At 40.9% G+C, this 12,815-nt stretch overlaps 1 protein-coding gene across 1 annotated transcript in view; it reads right to left on the bottom strand.

The window, feature by feature from the left end:
- znf800b (zinc finger protein 800b) overlaps positions 1-12,274 on the bottom strand; it is a 61,388-nt gene extending 49,114 nt beyond the window's left edge. Inside the window, exon 1 of the mRNA XM_015958070.3 lies at positions 12,183-12,274. The gene's annotated coding sequence lies outside the window, so the exon portion shown is untranslated. The remainder of the gene's footprint in view (positions 1-12,182) is intronic.
- Between the last annotated feature and the right edge of the window lie 541 nt (positions 12,275-12,815).

Here is a 12,815-nt window from a genome sequence, read left to right on the forward strand (position 1 = left end):
TGGGAAAGTTTTGACCAAGGCCAGGCTACGGGTGTTTCTCAATGTCCAGTGTTGGGAACGTTACTTTAAAAAGGTAATTAGTTATAGTTACTGATTACCTTGTCAAAAAAGTAACTCAGTTACTAACTGAGTTACAAGATCATAAAAGTAACTAATTACCAACAAAAATAACTACTTAGTTACTTTTTTTCATTAAAGAATGCAAGAATTACTACAATAGTAAAATATAAATGACTAATGACCGGAACATAATAAAATGTATGTCCAAATGTTTTCTTTAAAAACCTGAATAATTTAAATAAATAAGCACTTAACAGGAGGAATTACTAACAGGAACATTGCACTAATCTAGACTATTAAAAGGTCACTGTGTGATATTTAACAAGACCCCAATCAGCTAAAATTTAAAATTGCAAATAGAAACCCCTGTAAAGTTTCCCGAGCCTTTAAATGGACTCTTAGTCTAGTTAAATTACAGAAATAAATGTAATTTTGCACAGCATTTTAATTTTTTCAGCTTCACATAATTGTGTGTGTTTTAGCAGCATTTCTGTTGCTGGTAGTAACGGTTAAATAAATAAATAAATATCCTTTAAAATGACACTAGAAGAGGCACTAGAAGATCTGATGGAGGACTTACATTTACTAACTTGGGTCAGACCCAACCACAGAAGAGCTGAAGCTGGGTGGTAAACACACACAGGTAGTTCTGATAACACCTGAGCTCCATGACGTCTGAGACTAATGTGTTACAGCGGGACTAAAGACATGGTCAGAAACATGTTACAGCTGGATGATCTAGGAAGGCAGAAGATCAGGACGTCTGAGCAGTGAACAGGTGAGCGGACCTTCGGGACGTCCTGCTGTCACGCTAAGAAGGGCACGGCTGCAGACCCGCAGATTCGCTGCTGCAGATTCTCACCTGCAGCAGCGAATCTGCGGGTCTGCAGACGTAGACTATTCATCACGTCTTCCTCGTTCTTCACGGGCCGTGGTGCGCTTGGATGAAAACATCTGCCTCTTTAGCTCCTGATCAGCTGATGACAGCTTCAACACACCGCGCTGCTTAACGCACGCATTTTCTTATCAGTAACAGAAATGACGTTTTGATAAAAGAAGACAGTACTTAGTTTGCTCGTTACAGAAAGAATTTTTTTTTTATTAACGCGGTTATTTTAAACGGTGTTATTCCCGTCATTGCTTTGTTGTGTCTACAGCATGCAGCGACTGAGACAGTGAGGGTCTCCGTCCACCCGGCCAATCATCATCGTGTTTGTAAGTGCGTTACCGACACCTCTCTCTCCCTGGCTGCAGCTGAAGTGTGGCGGTAAGAAAGCCTCACACTGTTGCCCAACATTCGACAAGCACATAGTAATGCACAACCCTCCATCCCCAGTAAAGGTAACGGCGTTGCAACGGCGGGAAAAGTAATTAATTAGATTATTCCGTTACCTATAAAAGAACGCCGTTAGATACGCCGTTATACTTAAACGGCGTTACTCCTAACACTGTCAATGTCAAGGCGCCTAGCCTTACGAGGCGATGTCTTGCGAGGCCAGGCGCCTTGCTTACAAGGACACTGTCCTACCTTGGTCAAAGAAATCGGTTAAATGGAACAGACTTGCATCACGTGACCGCGACTTCCACGGCGGTCACGTAACGTCACGTGACACGGGAGATAATGTTATATTTCATATGTATTAGTTGCAATATAAATATATAACGAGCCTTTTACTTTTTAAATCGTGTGTATGTTCAATAAATTAAAAATATAAGCGAGTTACTACCCGCTAGCCACCGAAGCTGCAACTACTAAGCAACTAACCAAACATAGATAACTGCTTTGAATCTAAAAAAAAAACATTTTTAATTAGCTGACTTACTTTTAAACTTGAAAATTGTCCCAGAAGTAGCTGCTGGCTTCTGATCTGCCGTATTTTTGAAAATACTGCGGTGTATTGTGGGTAATTTTTGACCAAGGCTATGCTACAAGACACCTCCCGTGTGTCCTTGCTCAGCTAGCTAAACGGCTAACAAACGGAGAACACATGCCTCGGTAGAACATGAACATTGGAACCGATTGGAACATGTCTTGGCGGCTCACGATGACGTATCTCCCAGGCAATCGGGGCGGGACAAGACATCAAGGCAAGATTCCTTGGCAATGAGAAACACCCATTGCCTTTGGAAATAAGAATGACAGGATGAAGGTTATCACTCACCTTGGCTCCAGAGGAATAAAGACAAAGACCCAGGTTAGAAATCTTGGTGTCATTATTGATTCAGACCTAAGCTTCATTGGTCACATTAGGGCTATAACTAAATTAGCGTTTTATCATCTTCATCAAATAGCACGACTCAGGGGTCTCATATCCAGACAAGACCTATAGAAACTCATTCATGCATTAATCTCCAGCAGGCTAGACTATTGCAATGGTCTTTTGACTGGTCTTTCCGAAAAAGCTGTGAAGCAACTGCAGCTCACGCAGAATGCTGCTGCTAGGGTCTTAACAAGACCCAAAAGAACTGAGCATCTTACTCCTGTTCTTAAATCTCTTGATTTCAAAGTACTTCTACTGGTTTCTAAATCACTCAATGGAACAGGGCCAGAATGCATGACGGATCTCCTTCAGGTATATATGCCCAGCAGGGCTCTGAGATCCTTAGGAAGTAATCAGCCGGTAGAACTCTGGGTCAGAATCAAACAAGGTGAAGCTGCTTTTAGCTACTGCGCTGCTCACAGATGGAATCAGCTTCCTCATAACCTCAAATGTGCCCCAACTCCAGAAACTTTTATATCAAAAATTAAAACCTTCATGTTTTCATCAGCCTTTGAATTAATGCTCTTATGCTGCACATTCTGCGATGTATTTGCTCACCCTTTAACTTTAACTGGGTTTCTTTTTAATTTTTAAATTGTATTTTCTGTCACGTTGATTTTAATGTTCTTGCTATTCTTGCTAATGGAAAACACATTGAATTGCCTCTGAGTATGAAATGTGCTATATAAAGCTGCCTTGCCTTGCCTTGTACCACTAAGTACCGCTCTACGTGCAAAACTCACAGAACAAACTGCGAACGCAGCAGCAAAACAAAGCTCATTTCATGAAGTCAAAGCATAAATCCAGTCTAACCTTTGCTGGTTTATGGCATTGACATATAAAAAGGATGGACATACCCCGCACACTGCTTTGTGGGGGGCTGGTTTGAAACCAAATGGGAGGTTCCCACCACCACCACTTCGGCCGTGTCACAAGTCTCATCATGCCCAGACAATCCAAACATGGGAAAAGAGATGGAGCTGAGAGTGAGGCTGTTATGGTTGGAACAGGGTTGCAACCAAATGAACCAGTGTATCCACTAGCTAACTTAGTTAACCCAAGAAGCTAAGAATGAGCTCTGGGGTAGCCCACTCGTGCGGCCACCTGGCTTCAGTGCAAGGCTGTCATGTTGGTAGCTTGCAGAGCTTTCATATGGACTGTTAAAATACAAGCAGAGCCTCGGACCACTGCGATCAGAGACGGGCACCTTGGCCGCTTATGATAAATGATAAATGATTTGCACTTGTATAGTGCCTCTCAGAGTCAGGATTCCAAAGCGCTTTACACTTCAGTGTATCATTCATCCATTCACACACACATTCACACACTGATGGTGATGAGCTACGATGTAGCCACAGCTGCCCTGGGGCGCACTGACAGAGGCGAGCCTGCCAATTACAGGCGCCACCGGTCCCACCACAAGCAGGCAAGGTGGGTTAAGTGTCTTGCCCAAGGACACAACAGCAGAGTTCTCTGTCCGGAGCCGGGATTGAACCTGCAACCTTCCGATTACTGGACACCCCGCTCAACCTGTTGAGCTACTGCTGCCACAATTATGTGAGGTCATGCTTTGCCTCGGTCTGATGCTAGCGGGATATTAGCTACATGCTAACTCAAGTTAATAGAGGCTTCTCGGACACCAATAATGAGAGAAACACGATAAAGTGACTCCAAAATCAACTGAAGGAGCAGCTGTGTTTCTGTTGTAATGAATAAAAAGCGTCCATTTTCACCATCGAATCGACACAGTAACCTTTCACGCACGCCAGAGCTGCAAAGTCAAGGTTACACCAGCTGGAGGATCCAGACCCACAAATCAACCTTTTGCTCACTCATCGTTCTTCAACGCACATATAAATAAACTGTCAAGGTCTCCCGCAAAAGCCCTTATCTCTCTGTTAAAAGTCAAACTGCTGGATTCCTCACTCTGAATAAAAGTGAATCCACACGAATCCTACTAGGCTTTACAACTTATAAGTTAAGTAATCATATGTGATGAATGAACAAGATGTTTAAATCAAAAGTTTGAATAACCTGTGCTTAAATCAATGAAATTGAAAGGAATATTATACACATCTTCATAAGATACAAATTAAGGTTAAGGTTCACCTCACATAACGTTTAAAGATTCTTTTTATTCACAGAATTAAGAATCTTGTATCTGAAGGAAGGAGTGCCTTTCTGATGGATGTTGGTAAATACCCAGAAACTTGTCAAATTCTGATTTGTCAGAATACGCCAGAAATCATAACATTGTAGTTTCATAAAACAAGAATTACAACCCGAATAATTCAGTTTTGAGCAGAGTTCTGAACCGGCCAATTCGGAACAGCATCCTTGAGACAACTTTTCTGACATACAGTCAACCTGTTTGCACACTGCAAGCTGACACAGCCAGACGGCTCCATAAAGCTGGGCGGGCACTGTGTGACTTTTTCACTCGTAGCACTCAGCTTCAGCTCAAACTGTACGACTTCCTCGCAGGGCAGATCTCACGAGTCATGTGCTCACACTGCACGACCCAGTTCTCGGATGCGACCTGACTGCTCTCACTGTACGTCTGGTAGCAACACGTCGGACCTAAAAATATACTAAAAATAGCAGTTTTTACACAACACGTCAAACTTTTTTGTCTTGTTTTGCCAGTTGTCCTTCGGGAGTGCTGCAGGAGGACACACAGGGATTTATGGGGGTTGGATGAGGAAAACGAAATAAAGAAAGTAAATCTGTGTTTTGTGATCAGTTTAATTTGACCTGAACACTACAAGCACGCTTTCTTGACAACCCCTGTCGTTGTGTGTAAAAAACGTTTAGTAATAAAAACGAACGTGTGTTATTAGGGAAATAGCGAGCGAGCGGTGTTGATACATGATTGCGCATGCGCCGTGAGCGGTTCTGGTACTTTTTGCGTCGCAGCCGCTCGCTGCGCCGCTTCAACCCTCACGAGGAACGAGCAAAATATCAAACACTCCAGAAGTCCGTGCGAGCTCATGATTGCTGATCGGTAGCTGGTCACGTGGTGTTAATCGCCTCTCGTAACCCCCTGTATACTACACGACGCTCAGCGCAAAACTCGCCGCGATCTTGTGGATTATCGCAAGAGTGGAAAATCTGCTCAAAAAAGTGAAAAAGTCACACAGTGTATGCCCGGCTTAAGAGCCACATCCACTTTGGACGCAAACAAGCATTCCAGCTACTGTTGTGACCTGGAAACATCTTGAGTCTGGACGGGTCAAATCGAAGTTAATCTACTGGCTTCAGGTGCCGTGAAGTCCACCCAACTTCTGACAGTCCGGATCTGTTGGGGGTCTCCGCCAGGGTTTGTAGACACAACTGATTGCGTCTGATGCTGTTTTATTAATAATCAACTCTCCAGTTTAAAGCAGACAACAAATTCTTTTACACCCAGATTTCATAATTTCTTTCAGATACAAAGATTCTGATAAACATCTAGCTTACATCACACCACCTACACATCACATTCCATCACCGCATTTCCACTCCATCACATCTCATTATTCATATCTTGTCATGTATAATCATTAGTTTAGAAAAGAATAAAATTCCTTTTTAACTATATACCTGTCTGAATTAATACGAAGTGCGTTTATGGTCCCTGAACAAGCAAAGAACCCTATAATCTTCGGATTAAACATTCAAAAATCAATCAGATTGATACTTCATATTTTTATGGAATAATCACATCTTATTGGTCATAATTAATTTGCAGTCGTCACACTATAAAGTGTGACCGCTACACTGTAAACTCCCTCAGAGAGCACCACAGCTGAGCAGCACAACTAAAACCTAGCATGGAAGTCAGGCAGACGCGTGGTGCGTTTCGGACACCTCAAAAAATGGGAGCTTGTGGCCGCATGAGCGTAGCAGCTGTACCCGACAGAGACAGAAGGAGCTGGGTGCCTGCTTCGCTGGGCTTCCTCCGCAAGGATGAAGTGGCAGATTCATGGACCTCTGATCGCAGCACTGCTGCTGTGCTGTTAGAAGCATGTTACCAAAACTTGTCAAAATTTCTGCAGCTTCGACCTCGCAAATCTTTGACTGCAGTGGAGCAGCAAAGCCCCAAAGCCTCTTCTAGCTAATAGCTTACAAGTTTTGGTACCCAATCAGCCAGACAGCCCCATCAACTCTATATTTCAACTCATCATTGAGCAAGCAGTATTTTCCCCCATTCAATCAGTGAAATAAGTACAGAAATATAATTTTACTTACTGATCAAAAAGAAGCAGAAACTGCTTGGATGATCTGTTAGTGCAGTCAATAACCACAGCTTGTCCTCTTTGTCCAAATATTTCCATGAGTAACATCCAAACACAAACACACAGAGGACACAACTAAAGTTCAGAGTCGAAAAGGCAGAACATCTATTAACCCTCCCACTGTCCTAATAATGGGTGTGACCCCACGAGGAAAGATGACCACTGAGCAGGATTGATGGTTTATCCATTGAAGTCCATGTGGCAGGGGTGAAGTGGTGCTCACTCCTCACCCCTGCCACGTGGACCCAAGGGATAAACCATCAACCCTGCTCAATGGTCAACTTTCCTCGCGGGGTCACACCCATTAGGACAGTGGGAGGGTTAAAGGAAAGTTTAATACTAAAATAAAATACAACAGCAAAGTACCAACATGTGACAGCACCTTACACATTTTCATTCTGGGTCAGTTGAAGTGAAAAAGTTGATGGTTGTTCTTCCTAACCATATTAATAAAACTTGCCCGCAACTCCAGCCTCTTTCATAAAACTACAGCGTCACTTTGCTGCGAAGCCGAGGCAGCACCGGGGAGCCTTTTGTCATTTAGAAGTGATCAGCCATTGCTGGTAATATGGCACTATCGCGGGGTCACCCATAAAGACAGTGGGAGGGTTAATGTGAGGCTGAGGCCTTCACCCGGGGCTAGCTCCCATGCTAGCTCTGATGCTCATTAATTATTTAAATTTTAAGCATGTCACACTTTTACTTACCATTCATGGACTCACCCATCTTAGCTTGTGACAGGGAAGGCTGTTTTTGGTTTATCATCCAGGAAACAGCATATAATGTCTCAAGGTGTTTCTCAATGCCAAGGAACCTTGCCTTGATGTCTTGGTCCTGCCCCAGTTGCCTAGGAGATACGTGATCAGGAACCACCAAGGCGTGTTCCAATGTTTATGTTCTACCAAGGCGTGTGTTCTCCGTTTGTTAGCTGTTTAGCTAGCTGAGCAAGGATACACGGGAGGTGTCTTGTAGCCTAGCTTTGGTCAAAAATTTCCCAGAATACACCGCAGTATTTTCAAAAGGATGGCGGATCAGAAGCCAGCAGCTACTTCAGGGGCAAACTTCAAGTTTAAATGTAAGTCAACTACTTTAAGCTATCAGGCTGATATCTGAAAGATTTTTCTTAGATCCAAAGAAGTTAGTTATGGTTGGTTAGATGCTAGTAGTTGGTTAGATGCTAGTAGTTGCAGCTTCGGTGGCTAGCAGGTAGTAACTCGCTTACATATTTATTTAACAAATATATACACAATTTAAAAAGTAAAAGTCTCATTATATATTTATACTGTAACGTACCCAGTGGTCAAATTTTTACCTACTGTACAAATTGACCAGAAAATAACCTTTCATTTGCAGACATAAATCTACCATTTATCTGGCCTCCAAATCCAAAAAATTCTGCTCAGTGTTTTAAAACATTCTCATTCCCACAAAGAGTTAAACTCCGAGTAGCTGAAGGAAGGTAGGACGTCTGAGAAATGTTTTGATAAAGCCCTCAAACGTGCCACATTCTGATTTGCCAAATTTGCCAAATTTATCAACAATGTCGTTTTAATAAAACAGAAATTACTTCCCGATTAAATCAGTTTCCAGCTGACTCCTGATTTGGCCAAATCAGGGAAGAAGCAATATTGACATCCAGTCAATAGCCTCTCTGCAACGCTGCAAGTGATACAGACACAAAATGGCTCTTCTAAAAGCCAACAACAATAGCCTTAGACGCAAACAAGCATTCCAGTTTCCTGTTGTGACCTGGAGATATCTCAAGACTAGACGGGTCGTATCGGAGCTAATCTACGGGTTCCTGGTACCTCAAGGTCCATGTCCATCCCGACCTCGTGACCCCCTGGATCTGACTGGGGATCTTCGCATAACGATGCGTAGATTCAACAGATTGTGTCAGATGGTTTTCATAAACAAATCTGTAGTTTAACAAACATTCAACCAAATTTATTTTACAACCCGAACTCCACAAATTCTCTAAGATACTGAAGAAAGGTTTTGCTATAACATCTAGCTCCCCCTCCAGCATGCCACACATCACATTAAATCACTTCATATCCATTACATTACATATCATTACTCATACCTTGTCATGTATAATTACTATTAGTTTAGGGGAAAAGAAATGAATTCATTTTTGATAAACTATATACTTGACTCTGTCTGAACTAATACAAAGTGTGTTTATGGTCCCTGAATAGGCAAAGTAACTAGAATCTTCTGATTAAACATTCAAAGATCAGTCAGGTTGATATTTCATATTTATATGGGATTCTCACATCTGATTATCACATCTGATCATTTTAATAAATATGTAGTCATCAACGCCACAATACTGAAACTTAAATGTATAAAATATAACGTTATCTCTCACATGAGGTTACATGACCGTCGTGGAAGTCGCGGTCACATTATGCAAGTCTGTTCCATTTAACCATTTTCTTTGACCAAGGAAGGACAGGGTCCTCGCAAGGCCAGGCGCCTTGACATTGAGAAACACCCTCAGCCAGTAGAAGCTAACCGCTAGCATTAGCAACCATACCACACAGTAGAACTTCTACAGGCTTGAATTATTTGTGGAGATAAAACATCAACATTGCAGAACAAACAAAGTCAGCAGTAGAGTTGATGTCCAAATATCAGGAAATAAGACTCCAAATCCTGTCATCTCAAGCTCTACTCTGATATGGCCTTCTAGGACCTGAAAATGGTGCAACACAGGAAAGATAGAGAAGAAACGTAAGGAGTGTTGCTTCAATCGGGAAAAAAAAACAAGTTATGTTTAAGCTAAAAGGAAGTCCCTGATGGCGTGGAGATGGTATCCACACCCACTTTATAACTAAGTTGCATAATCTTTGTGAAAACAAATGATAGTGCCATATTACCAGCAATGGCTGATCACTTCTAAATGAAAAGGCTCCCTGGTGCTGCCTCAGCTTCACAGCAAAGTGGCACCGTAGTTTTGTGAAAGAGGCTGGAGTTGTGGGCAAGTTTTATTAATATGGTTAGGAGGAACAACCAGCAACTTTTTCACTTCAGCTAACCCAGAATGAAAATGTGTAAGGTGCTGTCACATGTTGGTACTGTTGCTGTTGTATTTTATTTTAGTGTTAAACTTTCCTTTAATCCCGATGAGTAAATTTCATGCTCAGTGGCTGAAACTGAGAAACAAGCTTCCGCCAATGCTGTTGTTTATTCCGCTGGTCCATTCCCTAAAATGTCCGTGCAGCATCAGTGACTTTAATGTTCCTTCTACGCTTTGCTAGCCTGATCAAAGATGATAAAACAAAGATGGGCATGGTCCATTGACGGCTCAAAAAAGTCTTAATATAATGTCAACGCCGTTTCAAACGAGCCATAGCCATCTTTGTTTTATCAGTAACATCCAACCCACCAGCAGAGTGCTGTGACTGGTCCACCAAACCAATGGAGCGCTGTGATTGGAGGTGCAACAGCGTAATATTAACATATCATCACCTGTGAAAAAACATGGAACACTTTTCACCACTTTCCTGCTTGAAGGCATAACCACTGAGTGTCTGACATAAAGTATCGTCGGCTTGCTTGGATTGCAGTTGTAAGGTGACTAGACATAATCTTCCAAACTATCCTGGTCTTTGAGAGTGTACTCTGCATTTTTATTCTGGTAAGCTACAGATAATATACATTTTTTATACATTGTTTCCTTAGTTCAACCCAGACATGCACACCGACAGAAACTTAGGCAACACACAGACCATTAGGCTAATGTGGGTGTGCTTCTTCTATAGGATGTCAATTTTGATTGTTTTACTAGAAAAATCAGCAAATGAAATGCATGCATCGCATCTGGATGTTCATATCTGCTCACACCACAAAAAAGATAGCCGAAAATGTTCACTATGCAGAACTGGGGCAGCAACAAGTTGTTGTTGGCGCTCCAGACTGGGTCTTTCATATGGATCCAAACTGTTTATAATGTTGATTTTGTTCATATGGGGAGTGTAAGTCCCCTCCCTTTCCGGTTGGCTCATGGGTCGCTGAATACAAGTCAACAGGGCTAAAAGAGCTATTTTCTAATCTGCTTTGCCTTACGCCCTGAATCACACATATGTTGTACTTCAATTTAAGTCCAAAGGAATAATGTGTGTTCGACCACACCTGTCATGTACTTTGAGATTTATCCACTTGTAAATGTTCATAATTAGCACGTCAAATCAGACGCCTGTACGTCATATATTTGACGTCACCACATAATGTCCTCTCCCCTAGCGTAGCTGCTACTTGCCACATGGCCAGATTTATGGTGGTTCTTTCCTCCAGAAATAAGGATTTGAAATTCGCTGAACTTACAGCCATTTTTCCTCTATTTTTCTCCATGTCTGGTTCAATGACGTCACTTTGGTGATGCGCATTTGTAGTCCTGGACATATTTCACACAAAACCCAAATTAACGTTTTCCACTGGGGAAAGAACGCCAAGAACGTGCTTATTTTTGATCGGGTCCAATAAAAAATATGCGCGTTCTTGGCATCAAAATGCATCTCTAAAATACACAGACATCATATATGACGTCCATGGCACATAAAAAGTGGAATTAGAAAATAGTGTTTTAGCCCAATTGACTTTAATTCATTTTTTCGTTCTTCCAGGGATCCATGGTGCACAAGTAGATGGGCGTGACTTAGGCTCCCAATATCGGTCCCTGGCTTCCCTATTTAAAGTATTCCTGTATATTCTGCATCCTTTTTTTTATTATTTGAACATGTTGTTTATTACTTTCTTCCTCTCAAATCTGCTTCTTTTCTGCAATGTACTGTTGGCTTTCATGGTTTGCTTACACTTGTGAGGATATCAACATGTCTGCCACAAGTCATATTGACATGTATGGCACCCAGATGCATCGATTTTAAATAATGAATTGACACACCCCTAGTAAATACCGCACATTTTGTGCCCCAACAACGTTTCATACACATAAGGCTCAAAGAACAGCTTCCTTATGTAAAAGAAAAAAATTTCTAGGTCAGAACTAGCTGAAATAAATGCAGGGCTTCCACAACAGAAGATATTATGTTTTCAATTAATTTTGACTTTTGGATTGCAAAGATTCTCACACCCTCTCAAACATTCTTTAAACACAATCAAAAGGGAAATTGTGATAAAGTATTATGTTTTAGCTAAAAGTAATTTATTCACCAGCAGCTGTGTTAAGAAAGAATAACTATAGTAAACCACCCTTGCTAGTGTTTACTAAAACGTTTTTAAGTCTGTTCCTTAATAACTTTCCGTTTCCCACATTATTTGATAAAGACTTGTAAAGAACTATCATCTGTTCTCATATAAAACAAAATTTAACACACAAAAGAACGTTTTACTGAAATAAATTCAGTTTTCAGCTTGATGTTCTCATTTGCTAGTTAGCATAGCTGCTATAGCAGAGCTAATATAGGCTAGTTATGCTAGCATGACTCATTTATTTTCAGAAACCCAACAGAATGGACTTTATTATGGCTAAATAATGATTTTTAAAACTAAGAACTTTAGTATACACAAACACTCATTAAAATGTAATATTGTGCTAGCTACATAAGAACTTGCTTACCTTGTCAAGCTGTTGAAACCTGTTAGCCAAAGATTCTCAGCAAATAAGACCAGTGACATAAGTGACCTGTCAAATAAAAACAATCATTTAAGTTTCTTAATTAAATATTCGTTCCTAAGTTAGACCCGTTTAAACAGTTATCTGTTAATAAAGAAACTAGTAGTTGGGCCAATAGGTTACAGGCGGATCAGACTTTAATAAAAGGTCTGCTACTGGTTTAATCAGAATCAGGTGTGCAGGAAATTACTCCAAGTAAACGTTATGTTTGATAGCTTTACTCTAGTAAAATTAATCAAGAGGTTAAAATGCTAAACCTAAGTAATACCACTGGTGTTTGTTACAGGCAGGATTAATAAGTGTTTACTACACACAGCTTTGGAATGATTTACTGTTACAGAGTTTTTCTAAAGTAGCACAGCAAGAATCTGATAATAATGCAAAACAAAATCTGAAAATTATCTATAAAATCATTCTATTTAGATTTAAATTACATTAAATTGAATTTTTTTATTATTCCATTTGTTTATTTGAAAATAAAAGAAAGTAAGCAGAAGTGGGTTGTGGTTCAAGTTCAGCACGTTACTGTCAGCCAGGCTCTCAAAGTTTAGATATTTGGTTTATGTTGTTTATTGT

This window comes from Nothobranchius furzeri, chromosome 1, assembly GCF_043380555.1.
Source record: "Nothobranchius furzeri strain GRZ-AD chromosome 1, NfurGRZ-RIMD1, whole genome shotgun sequence".
In the NCBI taxonomy this organism is placed as follows: Eukaryota; Metazoa; Chordata; class Actinopteri; order Cyprinodontiformes; family Nothobranchiidae; genus Nothobranchius; species Nothobranchius furzeri.